Here is a 16049-nt window from a genome sequence, read left to right as displayed (position 1 = left end):
GTGTTGAGTATTTACTGTATGTGTTAGTGTCTGACATTTAAATAACGTTCCTATAACCCTTTTTTTTCTTGTGTTCCGACCGGACTAAATTGGGGATTTTTTAGTTCCTCAGACCGTAGTTCCTATAACTCTTTCAGTACCCAGTCTAGAGCGAGGACTTTTTGGTAACACTTTATAATAACTGCACGCTACTAATCATTAGTTAAGCATGAGTAAACAGTTAATTCATCATTTATAAAACATTTATAGACATTAATATGCAGTTTATAAATATAGCTATACATGCTTTTTTCTTGATTTATAAGCATATCTATAATGCGTTTAATGATTGTATTTTCATACTTTGTTAATGATCAATTAATAATTTCTAAATGAAGTATAGCATTATTTGCAAACCAGTTGTTTAAGAGTTGTCAGTCATTTACGTATAAGACCACTTGGAAAGTGGAAGTAAATGTAGTAAATACAGGTAGTTATAAAGCATTTATTAGTGGTCAGTTAACTATTTTTGTGAGCTAATCTAAAGTGAGGACTATTCATGCTTTGTAAAGCATTTATAAAGGCGATTTAAAGACTCGTCAATCTTCTAAACAGTAAAATGTAACAAACACAACGCAGTGATACAGAACATAGAAATATTTAACAGCCTTTAAAAATGCTTTACAAGGCATGACTAGTCCTCACGTTAGATTAGGTCACAAAAATAGTTAACTGACCACTACTAAATGCTTTATAACTACCCAAATTAATCCTTAATTACAGCATTAATACATGTTAATAAAGCATTTATTAACACATTAAGTAACCATCACTATATGTCTGAATAATAAGATGTATGAATGTACATTTAAATAGTTTATTAATCATTTACTTACTCGCTCTTAGTAATCGTATGAACCACGGACAACTCTTAAATAACTGGTTTATAAAAAATGCAATTCTTCATTTAGAAATGATAAATTGATCATTAATAAAGGATGAAAATACAATTATTAAACAAATTATAGATATGCTTTTAAATCAAGAAGAAAGCATTTTATAGCTGTATTTATGAACTGCTTATTAATGTCTATTAATGCTTTATGAATAATGAATTAATGGTTTACTCATGCTTAACTAATGATTATTAGCGTGTAGTTATTATAAAGTGTTACCGTTCCTCAGACCGTAGTTCCTATAACTCTTTCAGTACCCAGTCTAGAGCGAGGACTTTTTTAGTTCCCGTTCCCTAGGTCTACGCTGATTGGTTCAACTTATCATGCCCACTGTGAACACGGAACTTGTAGCGCGCTGTCTGCCATACGCTGTGTGTTTTTGCAAAACATTACAACGAGGATTAAGACAAACATAACGCATTCAACAAGCTAATTGCTAATAATAGCTAAACTTACCCGTCGTTTTGTTTGCCTCCTGTGCTCTGCTCTTTTATCTTCTTCCATCATATTACTTAATATCATATTGCGCTGGAGCCTTCGTCTTCTGTGTTTCTCTGTACAGAACTCAAGCATAATCTTTAAACGCCGCCGTTCGTTCTCCGTTATTTAGGTCCCGGCAAGGCAGAACAGGCACCAGGAACATTGCAATAGCCTCCTCCATGCTGGTTTGTTGTTGTTGTTGTATGTGGCCGCGCTATGTCTAGTGATGACGGCATGACGCTATAAAGACCGTCGCTGTGCTTGCGTTACCCCTCCTACCAGTTCCTATGGCCACTTGGCCAGTGCGAACGCAAGCAGCAAAACCGAGTTTGGGGGGAGTAGTTCTTAGAACTGTTTAGAAGTGGACAGTTCCTATAACTAAGTTCCTGTAACTACTTGGTCGGAAAGCGGCTATATATTCTTTTTATAAATGGTATAGTATTGTCACACAAATCAGTCAGGCTCCACCATCAGCCAATCACAGAGGTCGATTATCAGAGCACTGATCCCCAGGTCTCGTCCGAGGATAGGACTTGCTTACCTGTTGTCTCCAAGTTCCCGAAATGTGTGTTACCTCACGCCAGCAAAACTGTCATTGTCTTTCAATTATTCAACACCAAACTATATATGTCTGCATATACTCACCTGCATTGCATGTTGTTCATCTGTGTTAAATAAAGAAAAACCTCTTGATTTCGTCTCTGCTTTGAGCATCAGTTCGGCAACAAGACCACACCAACATAATTTCAGGATGTGCAACTCATTATCACTGAAGCCTCTGATGTATCTTTCTCTCATCGACTCTGGGTCAGCCAGGAAACTTCATCTCTGGGAGCCTCTGCCATGCATCTTAACCTCAAGAAGAGGCACACCGAAACCCATTACCAAGTTCAGTCAATAACTGGAAAACCCATCTGTAGAAACCATGAAGAGATAGACAGTTGGAGCCTTCTAGTTGCAAATTGGACGATTTTTTTTTTGATTTTTTTACAGTGAGTCAATCCCCTTTATGGTTCTGGCGAATTCCACCACTGGTATTCTAGGGCACCCGTGGCTAGTGCAACATGACCCAGACTTATCCTGGACCTGAAGTCCTGAAATGAGACAATAGCTGTGTCCCAGGATGTTTCCGTCATCTTCCTCGACCAGTACAGCCACTTCCGGTGAACATGACGTCCATTGACAGCCCTGTGGAACAGCAATACATTTCCAATGTATTTAGACGATTTTCTGATATTTAGAAGAATATCATTAACCAGACAGTTTCTGGTCTCATTGACTTAAGTCAATCTTCTTTGATCTTCTTTCAAATAAGAATGGCCAAATATTTAAGGTGATAACATCTATTTGAAGCCCCCTAATCAAGATGGTTCTCGAAAACCCGCGGTCGCTCCCACGCTATAGGTGATAACCATGACTCTGTGATACTTTTTACATATTACTGAGGTTGTAAGGAATTGTCTCTATGATAAATAAGCTCTTTTAAGTGAAGGAACATTTCAATATGTCTTGGAGTGGAAGTTGGATCGGAGCAGACTATAATTTCTTACACCATCCTCGGTTGAACGGGCAAGACGAGAGGAAGATCCAGGAGATTGGGCACTTCCAAAGAACCTTTTGGCATGGCCACCAGAACTCTTGGAACCAATTCCTAGGCTGGGCCTAATACACGCAGAACTATTTGTCAGCCTGCCACCATCACTGAAGTCAGTCCCTTCAAGTGCGAACTCAGCTACCAGCCTCCACTGTTCCCAAGGTGGTGTCCCATCAGTCGATCATTGGTTCCGAGAGAGTGAGAGTATCATATCAGCTTCTGCAGGAAGTCTGGAGAGACCAAACACCAAAGGGATAAATCCAACAGGGACAGAAGGTTTGGCTCTCTACCCGTGACATCGAAATGCACCTGCCCTGCAAGAAATTGAGTCCCAGATACGTTGGCCCTTTCACCATCACCTGTCAGTGTCACGATCCCCACACAAGGAACACAGAAAGTTTTTAATAGGGAAATCCGTTACTCACAAAACAATCCAGGCAGGGATCAACATCCATATAAGCAATCCATAACACAAAGAACAATGAGTAGACAGAAACAGACCTCAGACGTGGTGTGATAATAGATAAGGATTCCTTAAAGGACAACCCATCTATACAGTTTAATAAGAAGATATTTTATACATACAGTCAACTTCGCAAAAACAGGAAAAAGCCATCTTTAAAAAATAGTCTCTACCACCCATCGGAGAACTGTTGCAGCAAACTGTGCTTTTCAAAATGCACACTGAAAACTGTCCAGAGGATCTCAAAGCTCTGCTACCCCCACCAGATCTCGTCTGCCGAACCACTCGAAGAGCACGAGCAAGTCACGCACTAAAATTACCCTAGTCTAACACAAAATGCTTGGGAAGGAGCTTTCTTCATTCGGCTGTAACAACTTGGAACTGCCTCCCCTCTACTGTAGTAGGTGAAATCACCTCAAAGAATATTCAGGCCTTCAAGAAGAGACTAAACAAACATCTCCTTAGCAAAAAAACTGTGATATCTTGATGCTTATTGTCACTTATTCCATATTCTTAGTTCTGAGTAGCTGCAGATCACGATAGGCTCTCAGGCCACCAACTGTTAACACTAGAACGGCCACAACGGTCATTTTGACCGTTTTGAATTTTATATCTACAATAACTTTGTTGAAAAAAATAATAAAATCCTGTTGGTACCTGACTTTTCCTAAAATTGTCTGTATTTTCATTTAAAATGCTTTTCATATAAATTAAGTTACGTAAACGTAAGGCAAAACAAAAAAAATGAACATATTTACCTATTTCGGCCATAGACGGTCATATTGACCGCACTGAATTTTGCGGTATTTTTTTGTTAAATATCCCGCGGTTGATCGTGTTCTCTCTCAACTGCCAACAGAAAGGTCCGTCTGGTCACCTCAGTGTTTGCTATATAATAATTTCTACATTAGTTGTTGATCAGAAATAAGCAAATAAAACCAGACTACAGTTAGCCTATCTATAATACTTACGTTACCTATAGGCTATATAGCCTATATATATATATTGCAAGGGTAAAATGTCTAAAATAAATGAGCGAATGAGGAGGAACATGACTCGAACCATGGCCCTAGAGATGCTTCAGAACTTGATGAGTGATGATTCGGATGCAGGGGAACAATCGGAGGTGGAAAGTGACAGCGACGTTTCCTGGGTGCAAGTTTTCCTCCTCATTAGAGAGTGATTCAGAGTCAGAGTCCAAATCAAGGAAAAAGAGACGGCTGCTATCATCAGACACGGCGGATCCAGATGTTTCATTCATGTCGGATGATCCTGGTGAGCTCTGCTGCCCTATCCTGCGCTGTTTCTTTTGCTGCACGGGCTGTTCACTAGTTCTGCTAGTCCTTTGACCGCTTCGCAAATCGTCACTATCTAACATTTTCGTCATAGTTTTTGTCATTCAAACCTAGTTTTTATTTAGTTATCATATCGTTTTCGTCTTTGAAAAAATGTGGTTGACGAAAATAATTACGAAAATTATTCGTCAACACTGTTTTGAATCTAACGGTCAAAATGACCGTCTGTGGCCGTTCTAGTAGTTTTGGAATTCTGGCACTTCTAGTGTTAAAGCCTGTATCTGCCAAAGCACAAATAAAAATAAAATAAAATAAAAAACAGTCGATCTACGAACGCCGATCCAAGTGCGCTGAACTGTGCAGAATCTCATATGGTCCGTTGTTTCCGGATGAAACACAAACACGAACCATTTTCTTCTCTTCAATATGTACACGTAGCCTACTGTTCACACTCATTTTATCACCTTATTCACATCTCACCAGCGCACTTGGATCGGCGTTCGTAGATCGACTGGTAGAGACTATTTTTCAAAGATGGCTTCTTCCTGTTTTCGCGAAGTTGACTGTGTGTATAAAATATCTTCTTATTAAACTGTTTGGACACCAGTGGTGGAATGTAACGAAGTACAAATACTTTGTTACTTTACTTAAGTACATTTTTCACCTATTTTTACTTTACTTAAATAGAATAAATAGTGCATACTTTTTACTTTTACTTCGTCACATTTTGCAGCAATTATTATACTTTCTACTCCACTACATTTCTACAACTTCTGTTACTTTTTCATTACATTTTCTGATCAGTTTTTCCCGTCAAAACGTAATCTGACCGTCCTTCTGTTGCACGTTTGTCTCACCAGTGACGTTTGGACGGTTTGGTTGCCATAGATATATCAACCCGGTCACACTAAATGGGTCTCGCACGCAGTGTGTTATTTGTTTTTACGTGCATAGGAAACGCACCGTGTGTAATATACGTTTGGTTAGGATTATGGCAAGCCAAGAGGTTCAGAATTACACCAAAAATTAATTGCGTTTACTGCCAAACATAGTTATTAACATATAGTAAGGATAACCATTTGCCTAATTGCAAGCTTGTTTCAGAAATATTGTCAACATTTTTTTTCCATAATTATTGAACATCATTATAGGAGTATTAGGTTGAGTGAGTTAGAATTAAATGTTTTATTAATCATTAGAAAATAGACATTACGAGAATAATTGTTATGCAAGTACTTTTACTTTTAATACTTAAAGTACATTTAAAATCAGGTACTTTTTACTTTTTACTTAAGTATGGTTGTCATTGTGTTACTTCTACTTTTACTAAAGTAAACATTTATGTGGTTATTTGTACTTTTACTTAAGTACTGAGATTCAGTACTTCCTCCACCCCTGATGGACACTGACAAAGTTCTCAATGCTTCGGTTTGAATGTAGGGACCCTTATTATGCTACCGTGTTAGTGTGGGGCTATTTTGAGCCTTTTTAGTGGTAAAAACAAGCGATTTTTATTTGTCATTACTCTATGCCCTATCTACTAACGTTATAATAGCGTTATAGGCTAAACTGTTTTTATAGATAAAACTATTTACATTCGGCAATCATGAAAACAAATCTCAGATAACGGTTGACTAGGTAACAATGTGTAATTAGACCAAAGGTTCATTTTGCACTGGAGTTGTCCTTTAACAAACACTAAACAAGCAGGGTACTTATACACACAGACTAACAATCCAAAGCATTCTCCTCCCAAGGCATCATCTACAGTAACTGACAATTTTGACCATTCAATATCCGACGCTTTAGGCACCCTTAAGCATCAGTTAGATGACGCTATCCTAGGGCGTTAACTTTAGCGTCAGTTAGATGACGCGGGTAGGTTTAGGTCTGGGGTAGGGTTAGGGTTAGACAACCCGGTCTCATCCCAAATCGTCATATAACTGACGTTTTGGGACGTCTTTTGACCATACGTCAATATTCGCCTTTTTAGGGCCCCCTTAAACGTCGGTAGATGAGGTTATGGGATCCTAACTCTACCCCATACCTAAACTTAACCCTAAACCTAACCCGTCACCTAACTGACGTTAAAGGTAAAGCGTCAGTTGTATGACGGCCCGGGATCGCCATCTACCGACGTTTAAGGGGGCCCTAAAAAGGCGGATATTGACGTATGGTCAAAATACGTCCCAAAACGTCAGTTATATGACTTTTTGGGATGAGACTGTGTTAGGTTAGACCACTCGGATACCGTCATCTAACTGACGCCAAAGGGTGCCTAAAGCGTCGGATGGTCAAAATGACATGATGACACCTTGGGATGAGAATGGGCTGAACAATCATAATGGGTGACAGCTGGGTGCAATGAACACTGATGAGAACAGACAAGGATTGTGGGGAAATGCTGTTTCTAATGTGAGTGACACCATGGAGGAAGAGGACCTCTAATGGTGAACCAGGGAAACACAAACCCATACTGTGACAGTCAGATCACCTCCCAGTCACCTACCAGTTAAAGTTAGCTTTGCACTACATAATTCACCCTTCATGTCTCCCTGTTGAAACCCGACCACTCACCTCCACAGCGGATTCTGGATTCGACTTGGTATCTTGAGTACTGGGTTGAAGAACATGGGTTGACTTCCTAGATCCAGCCCTCCTTGCCACCTACTGTGAGACTCACCCAGATCGTCCAACACCTTGAGGAAGAGGCTGGACACCGAGACGGCGATCCGCGATCTCCAATCCACCTGCAATACAAAGATTTTCATTGTATGTCATTGTATAACTGTCCTCAAATTACCTGCATTACTGTAGCTCATCTTTATTTAATAAAGAAACAACTCTTAATTTTATTAAGATTTTATTAATTTTCCATAAGAAGTTAACTTTTTTAAAATATATTCAACTTTCATTTTTGTTTTTAATTTAAATGTTTAGCTTTAATTATTGTCATTTTTATTAGATTTTTTTTGTTTATTTCTATTCAGCTTTAACGTTTCTGTTTTAGTAATTTTTCTTGAACTTCAGATTTGTAAACGTTTTAGATAACAACAACACTGGTTTATTCATCAGATGTCTGTCACATTCATAGATTCACTCACCGATGAATGATTCCGATCTGGATACTCCACTCTTATTGAATAATATTGTTAGTTCGTAACAAACGGAAAGTGTAAATGACCTTGGTGGGGCATGTTGTCACACTCGGAACCTGTTTGACCCCGATTTGAATGTCAGTATTTTTATTATACTTTGTCAGAAAATGATTACATTACATACTAATATATATATATATATATATATATATATATATGTGTGTGTAATATGTATTTTGTTATTTCATGGCTTTCTTTTTATCAATGTGACAATTTGCCCTTATTCATTTACTGAATACAATCTCTGAACACAAGAGGGCGAGTGTGGGTTTCTGTGTCACATCTCAGCTTTGACTTCCTCAAGCACTCTGAGTGCGATCTTTACAGGAAGGAGAATGAAAACCAGTTAACAGAGGCCAAAGTGTTTGACTAATTGAGATGATTATTACAAAGGTGTACCGTGTATGAACTTTCGTTTCCTCTCTCACACACAAACACGTTGCAGGAGTGCACATGTTGTAAGGCCAGTGTTAAGCAGATAGAAAGAGAGTCTTAATTGGTCCAATAAAAACCCAAGTGCCTGCTCTAATAGAAAGATAAATGTGCAGGGAGGCAGCACAGGACCTTTCCTTTAACTGCTGTCAACAGCCAATTAACTCTAAATGAGCAGTGTGTGCATCTCTGAACACTCATCAGACACTGGAACAAAAATGAGACTGCACGCATGGACACACACACATGAACACGTTCACTTAGCTATCTAAACGGAGACATCACATAGACTTCTATTGGTTTATATACTACAGATAGTTGTTAAGTACTGAAACAAATAAATTGTACTTTTTCAAATAAAGAAAAAAAATATTTACTTTATAAATATAATTGTTGTACCAAAGGAGTTTTTTTCAGGTTTATCGTTTGGTTACAAATGGTAAACTTGAAGACCACACTGCAAGCAGTCAAGGGAGACCGGGGCAGGTTGTCATCATGTCACAAGGTTTATAATCTCAGGAACTATGAGGTTTTGAGACAAAAGTCCAATTAATTCATAAATGTATGTTTTCTAGTGGTGGTTTTTGTGTTTTCAAACATTTAGTTTAAATTCTCTCTTTTTTTTGTGAAAGGTAACAAAATTATAAAATCATCATATTTTTGCTGTTGCTAAATCAAAAGAATAAAACCACACTGACAAACATTTAGACAAAAAGTCAGTGAAAAATTGAAGGCAGATGTTAACTAAAATGTTAAACTGTGTGCATAAAGATATTTTTCATAAATGTCAGGCTAGGCATGTTTTAAACGCTACAAAATATGATTTATCAATGATACATAATTTGGCTTTATAATTTTCTGCTTATTAATTAAAGTAGTTATTGTTCAAAATGTGTGTGTGTGTGTCGTTATATATATTGATTTTAAAGGCCTTTTATAGGTTGTTTAATGGAATGTGTATTCATGGCGGTATTTCCGGTGAAGGTTTAAGGATGCTCGATAACTTCCGCCGATCGTAGAGTCCAATGTAATACCGAGAATTTATATTGAATTTTATACTCCTTATACTAAAGAAACGTTAGTCACAAAAACAGATAAAACAGACACCCCTCGTTGTGTTTATGCTTCTTTTTAAAATTAAATTAAATAAACATAACTATATATAAAATTACATCTAAACGTATTAAAGTTTCGTTTGAAAGACGGGAGGACAGTATTTTGAAGGCTCTGCCATAATCCCGTTTTTTCTCGGTTATCCTCCGCTTTAATCCCCCCCAACCAGAGACTGAAGAGCATCCTTGCGTCAAATGCGGAACTTATGCGTGCATATAGCCTATTGAGCGTGTCTATACAGAATTGATAACAACAATAACTTTTAAAATGAATTAATTAAAAAAGCAATACCAATAAAAAAATCATTAAAAAATGTCAAAAACATGGTGTCCCCAGAATGTATCTGAAATTTCAGCTCAAAATACCCCCAAGATTTATTTTAGTTAGTCAAATTTGCCCCTTTTTGGGTGAGAGCAAAAAAGCAATGTCCTAGTTGTAGTTACATTGATTCATTCTGATCGACTTGCATGTACTGCCATGTTTAACTTTTACACACGTTGACAGTTCCCAGGGGTCTTTATATATAGACAGCTGTGACATTTTTTGGTAATAGTGTTATTCGTCTGTGCAGCCGACGACAGAACAGTGCATGATTTGCTCCAATATTTGCCATTGTGTTCGAAGTGGTTACACAGTTGTCGCTTGCGAAACCAAATGACAGCGCCATGGGTGGAAACGTATAGATTAAGGGGCGGTAATATTATAATAAGATGCCCTTATACATCAGAAGGGGAGCAAAATCTTATTTGGCTTATTTTTTGACATGCTTGCAGAGAAAGAGGTTTTTACCAAAACTAAGTTGTTACTTTTCACGTTTTCTGGGTTGGTAGATGCACCATTGCCCCGATTATAGCACACGGAAAAAGTCAGATTTTCATGATATGTCCCTTTTTAAAAATATTTACTGTAGTAACATTTTTTTTTTCAAAATTAGGCTACTGTAGTGAGACAACTAGTTCCTGTCTCCCCAGTACAGTTCTTTAAGACAGCTGAAAGTTGTGAAAAACCTAAAAACTTCATAAAGGCCTTAAAAACACTGACACTATGCCTTCAGAATTCATGGAAGTAATCAGAGGAAGTAGTCAAGCCCCAGACAATCTGCTATATTGAGCACCATTAACACGAGACTTGGCTGCATCTAACAATCCTTGTTAAAAGGACAACCTCCAACCATTTCAATTAGCCCAGAGGGCAGTCCAAACGTGGCTGTCTTTTCTTCGTGAATCACTAAGAAAGAGAGAGATTTAGTGATCAGCACTACAGCTCTGGTGACCTCTACTCATCTTTTGTTAATGCATGGCAGATGAGCTTTTTATTATGAGTCGGTGACTTATGGCTCGAGGTGTGTTGAAGGGGAAAGGCAGAAGGCACATGCCAAGTAATGAAGCTCAGCCCTGAAAGAAACAAATCAATGTGATTTCGTTGAACTCCAGCACCTGAAAGCTGCCATGAATTAAAAGCATGGAGAACAAGAAACTACCGCATAATGTCTTTAAGATGATCACTTCCAGATACTTGAAGAAAGTTTCTAAATCTGAATACCTGTCATTTTTACTACTTCATTGTGGTCAACATGTCAGTTTGTGTTAAAGGGGTCATCGGATGCTCATGTGTGATTCTTTTAGGGTCTTCAAGTAAAGTTTGCAACATACTTTGGTAAAAATTCCTCAATGGTTGTGTAAAACATCACCTCTCCTCTGAAACAGCTCTTTTCACGGTGCATGTCTCTTTAAATGATAATGAGCAACTGCTCACCCCACCCCTCTCTTTTGTGGGGTGTATCAAACAAGACACGTGTTGCCTTGGTGGACAGTATAGAAATGCCAGAGGGCGGAGATATGCTAATACAGGACAGTCCATCAGTGGTCGTGGGCGGAGCATGAGGAATATGACATCATACTGTTCAAAAAGTCCAAACGGCTTGATTATGTGTTTAGACTTTTTGAGGCTAAAAAAAGGAGTGAATAGATTCTTGTCATTGTATGGTGGTTGTGTCCACATACTGTGACACATTTATGTGCAAACACCATATAAAAGTGAATTTTGCAACCGATGACCCCTTTAAAACAAAATTAGTAGTAATATTGTTGGTTGCAGATACTGTATAATGATGTCTCAAACTAAGGGATGGTTGAAATTTGAGGGGGAAACACACAATAAATACAATGTTCTGTCATGAAACTCTATGGCCTGCACAGGCAAATAGACCATTTCACAAGATGTAAACAACACTGGTCCAGAAGCACTTCCTGTTTCAGTTTTTTAACACTACATAAAAGCTGAGATAAAATACAACCAACAGAACATTTAAAACTGAATCAAAAAGTTAAACAAACATCTTTAAGATGTTTTCTTTACATGTGAAATAAAGAAAACGGTTACAAACTGAAACAGGAAGTGCTTCTGGACCTGTCTTGTTTACATCTTGTGAAATGGTCTATAGGTCATCAACCTTTATGCTTGTAATCACATCATTATCAATAGGGCACAGCTGATTGGTTCCTGCTTTATCAGTAGCCGATGAGCTTGCGTGCTCAACCTTCAAATACATCGGTAGTATTTGCCTTAGCAGTGCAGCTCGCATTCAGAAACCCTCCACCTTAACTTTACAATAAGTAAATCCACTTTACCAGCGAATTACTCTTTGACATGCAGCAATGCCATAGAAATATACAGAGCGACCGCAAAAGCGGAAGTTCAAAGACAATATTCTAAAGATGGCTGCGCGCTTGTTTCTCTGGCGCACAAGGCACTCTATATTGTACAGCAGCAGTATGTCTTACTTGCTGACAGCAGTGTGTCATGTATGTATTGGCAGTAGCAAGTCCCGTACTTATAATAACCAATAACCATCCAGCAATAACCAACAGCAGCAGTAGAAATAAAAGCAGCATCAGCGTAGCAGATCTATTCCGACCTAACACACACCATTGTCAATTCATTACGCTCACTGTTTATTAGTTTAAAAATGAAAAATAATCATTCTAAAAATGAAAATAAATATAAAAAAGCAAGTACATCTAAATAAAGTTATCTGAAATGAACCAAAAATAAAGGATGAAGACATTAGACAAAAGTTGCCAAGACGGTCAATATAATAAAAGTAAACGTTGAAATTTGTTTGATTTAGCAAAAATAAAAATGTTAAAACAAGTACTATTCAAAAGTGTGGGATTGGTAAGATTGTTTTGTTTTTGAAAGGTCACTTAGAGTATGCTCAACAAGGGGAAAAAACCCCAGTAAAAACAGTTATATCGTGAATTATTACAATTTGAAAAAAATATATATTTTAAAAAGTAATTTTGTGATGTCAAATTGAATCAAACGGATCTCAATCCCCATTGACTACCATGTATTTTTTCCTACTATGGTGGTCAATGGGGAATGAGATCTGTTTGATTAAAACATTCTTCCAAATATCTTCCTTTGTGTTCAGCAGAACAAATAAACACATAGAGGTTTGGAACAACATGAGGGTGAGTAAATACTGACAGAATTTTCATTTTTGGGTGAACTAACCCTTTAAGTAATGAAAACATTATTTTAAATGTTCTTATTTTTAAAAAAAAAACTTTTTTTTCGTGTTTATGCAAAGGTTAATAAAATATTAAGGGAACGTTCCAATTTAAGATTTGGCAAACATTGTAGGAGCATAGCTTTTTTATGCTGAACATTTTTAAAACGCGGTAAGTAAAAAATGGACAAACGTGCAACAAAAAAAAAACTTGTCATGTATAAATAACGTTTTTGTTAAAGAAAATGTTATTAAAGACTGAGTACAAACATTCAATTAATTTTACTGGAAGAACATTTTTTTCATAACTCTGAGAGAACCTTGCAAAACATTAGCCAAACTTCTGAGAACGTTTCCATGGGATTACTCCAGTCTTCAGTGTCACAGGATCCTTGTAACATTTATATACTTTTCTGGGTATCTCAAAGCGCTTTACATGGAAGGGGGGGGAATCTCCTCAACCACCACCAGTGTGCAGCATCCACTTGGGTGATGCGACGGCAGCCATATTGCGCCAGAACGCTCACCACACACCAGCTTACTGGTGGAGAGGAGACAGTGATGAAGCCAATGAGTATGGGGATGATTAGGAGGCCATGATGGACAGAGACAAAGGGGCAAATTTGGCCAGGATGCCGGGGTTACACCCTACTCTTTTTCGAAGGACATCCTGAAGATTTTTTAATGATCACGTACAGTCAAGACCTGAAGGATCTGAAGGACGGTGCTCTTTGACAGTATAATGTCCTAGTCACTATACTGGGGGGTTAGGACCCTCACAGACCACAGGGTGAACGCCCCCAACTGGCCTCACTAACACCTCTTCCAGCAGCAACCTGGTTTTCTCAGAAGGTCTCCCATCCAGGTACTAACCAGACTCAGCCCTGCTTGGCTTCAGTGGACAACCAGTCTTGGCTACAGGGTGATATGGCTGCTGGTTAATATGCCAATATGCTGATTTGGTGCTAGCACATTTCTTATAATGCTTTAAAAACAGTTGTGCCGCTTAATATTTTTAAGGAAACCATGATATATTTTTATACAAAAAAAATGCAGGATTCTTTGATGAATAAAGTCAATTTATTTTGTAACATTATAAATGACTTTACCAATGTTGGGGAAAGTTACTTTTAAAAGTAATGCGTTACAATATTGGCGTACTCCCTCACAAAGTAACTAATTGCATTACTTAGTTACTTTTCATGGAAAGTAACCTACACTGTAAAAAAATTTGGAGTAGGATTTACTTGAAAAAACCTTGCTAAACAATCTCACTCAGAAAATGCTAGTAAATTTACAAAGATTTGCCAAGTAAAAACCTAAACATATTTATCAGTAGCTTTAATTAGAAATCTTTAAGTTAAATTTACTTGGAATGTGGAATTAAGTAAACTTTACAAAAAATAAGTAATTTTAACTCGGCTTGTAAAAGGTTGATTAATACCGATTTCCTTTGCCTTTGTATTACACTTCACTAAAACAATTATCTTGAATTTTATTAGTCATTTATAGTATGTTCTTTACTTAGATCATCTAAGTAATTTATATATACATCATGTCAGACTTTAAGCCTTATGTGAATGCAAACACCTCAATACTTGGTAGACAATACACAATGGTGGTAACATTTGATGGATCGTTTTTGTGTTTGAATGTGTCGTTTTAAGCAAAAAATTTACTCGAAATGTCACAAAATGGCAATTTACTAATACTGAAAACAAAAATCAATGATAAAACAGTGTAAATACAGCTGGAAACCAGTGAAAAATGAACCTCATTAATTATTCAAGGTCCAGTGCATGATGGGAACCCCAGTATCAGAAAAGTTGGGTAATTTTTACTTAATTTTATTGAGTTGATATTACACTTTCATTTATACTCGCTTGAAATAAGTACTGATATGGAATTTACTTAGTTTTTTTAATTCTTGCCTGAACTAACTTTTTTCAAGTAAATTACATTGGGTTTTTTCACTAGTATTTACTTAACCAAAAAATCATTTTTTACAGTGTACGATACTTTTGACTAACCTGTGAGATTAAATACATCAAGTATATTTGTGTATTTTAACATATTTATAGATTGCAGGTTTGCGCAATATTCTGAGTTTGTATTTCACAGATTTTATTCATTTTGAGGAATACTGAATCCGTTTTTGTCCAAGTGAGAAGAAATCCATGTTCACATTAGCAGAACTACAATAACCATCATGTTTACACACAACGCCTCTGCACTTACAATGTCTCTCAACGTGAGGACAGGAGAGCTGTCAGTCAATAAACAGGGAAAAAAAACTTATTATATATTTTGTTGAAAACCTAACTTGTTACTTTTACTTGTTACTTGAAAAAAGTAATCTGATTACGTAACTTGTAATACATTACCCACACTGGTGCTTACTGTCACTTTTGATCATATTTTGCTGATTTATTCGTAATCTTCCTGACTCCAAACAGTGTAAATTTAACGGTGTGTGTTATCTGTTCATCACTATGTCTAAATGTGAACGAACAGCCTTCACACTAAAGCAGTAAAAACAAATCCCCTAATATAAAGATTTCTAGAGACAGACAGATTAAACACTGAATCTGTCAGTTCAATTATGTGTTAAGAGAAATTTAAGAAAATATATCAATTATAATATTATCAATCCACACTTGATTTGTGGCTATCATTTACAAAGAATAATACAGTTGTACTAAGTTGCTGTGCGGTTGCCGGGCAGCTTCATGAATTAAGCGGTTCATTATGAAGGCTAGGTCTTTGCAGTCATTAAGACGGGCATGAATGTGTCACCTCCACCCCTGTTGAAGTCAGAGTAATTAACAATAATACCTCATATCAAATTCTGCTCCTCAACAAGCCGCAGACCAGCAACTTCACGATGACCTCATTCCTATTCATCATACTTTCCATATAATCCATATTAAAGACTCGAGAGTTGAAAAAAAAAAATCTGCATATCTTTTTCATCGAAAAAGTCAGCACAATCAAAATTGCGATAAGAAATGTTCACATATTTGCTTTAAACGGGAGGATTTTCTTGTGCACTGAATTAGATTTTC

The sequence above is a fragment of the Pimephales promelas genome, chromosome 14 (assembly GCF_988280905.1).
Source record: "Pimephales promelas chromosome 14, fPimPro1.hap1.1, whole genome shotgun sequence".
Classification (NCBI taxonomy): Eukaryota; Metazoa; Chordata; class Actinopteri; order Cypriniformes; family Leuciscidae; genus Pimephales; species Pimephales promelas.
Note: the sequence above shows the minus strand (reverse complement) of the source record.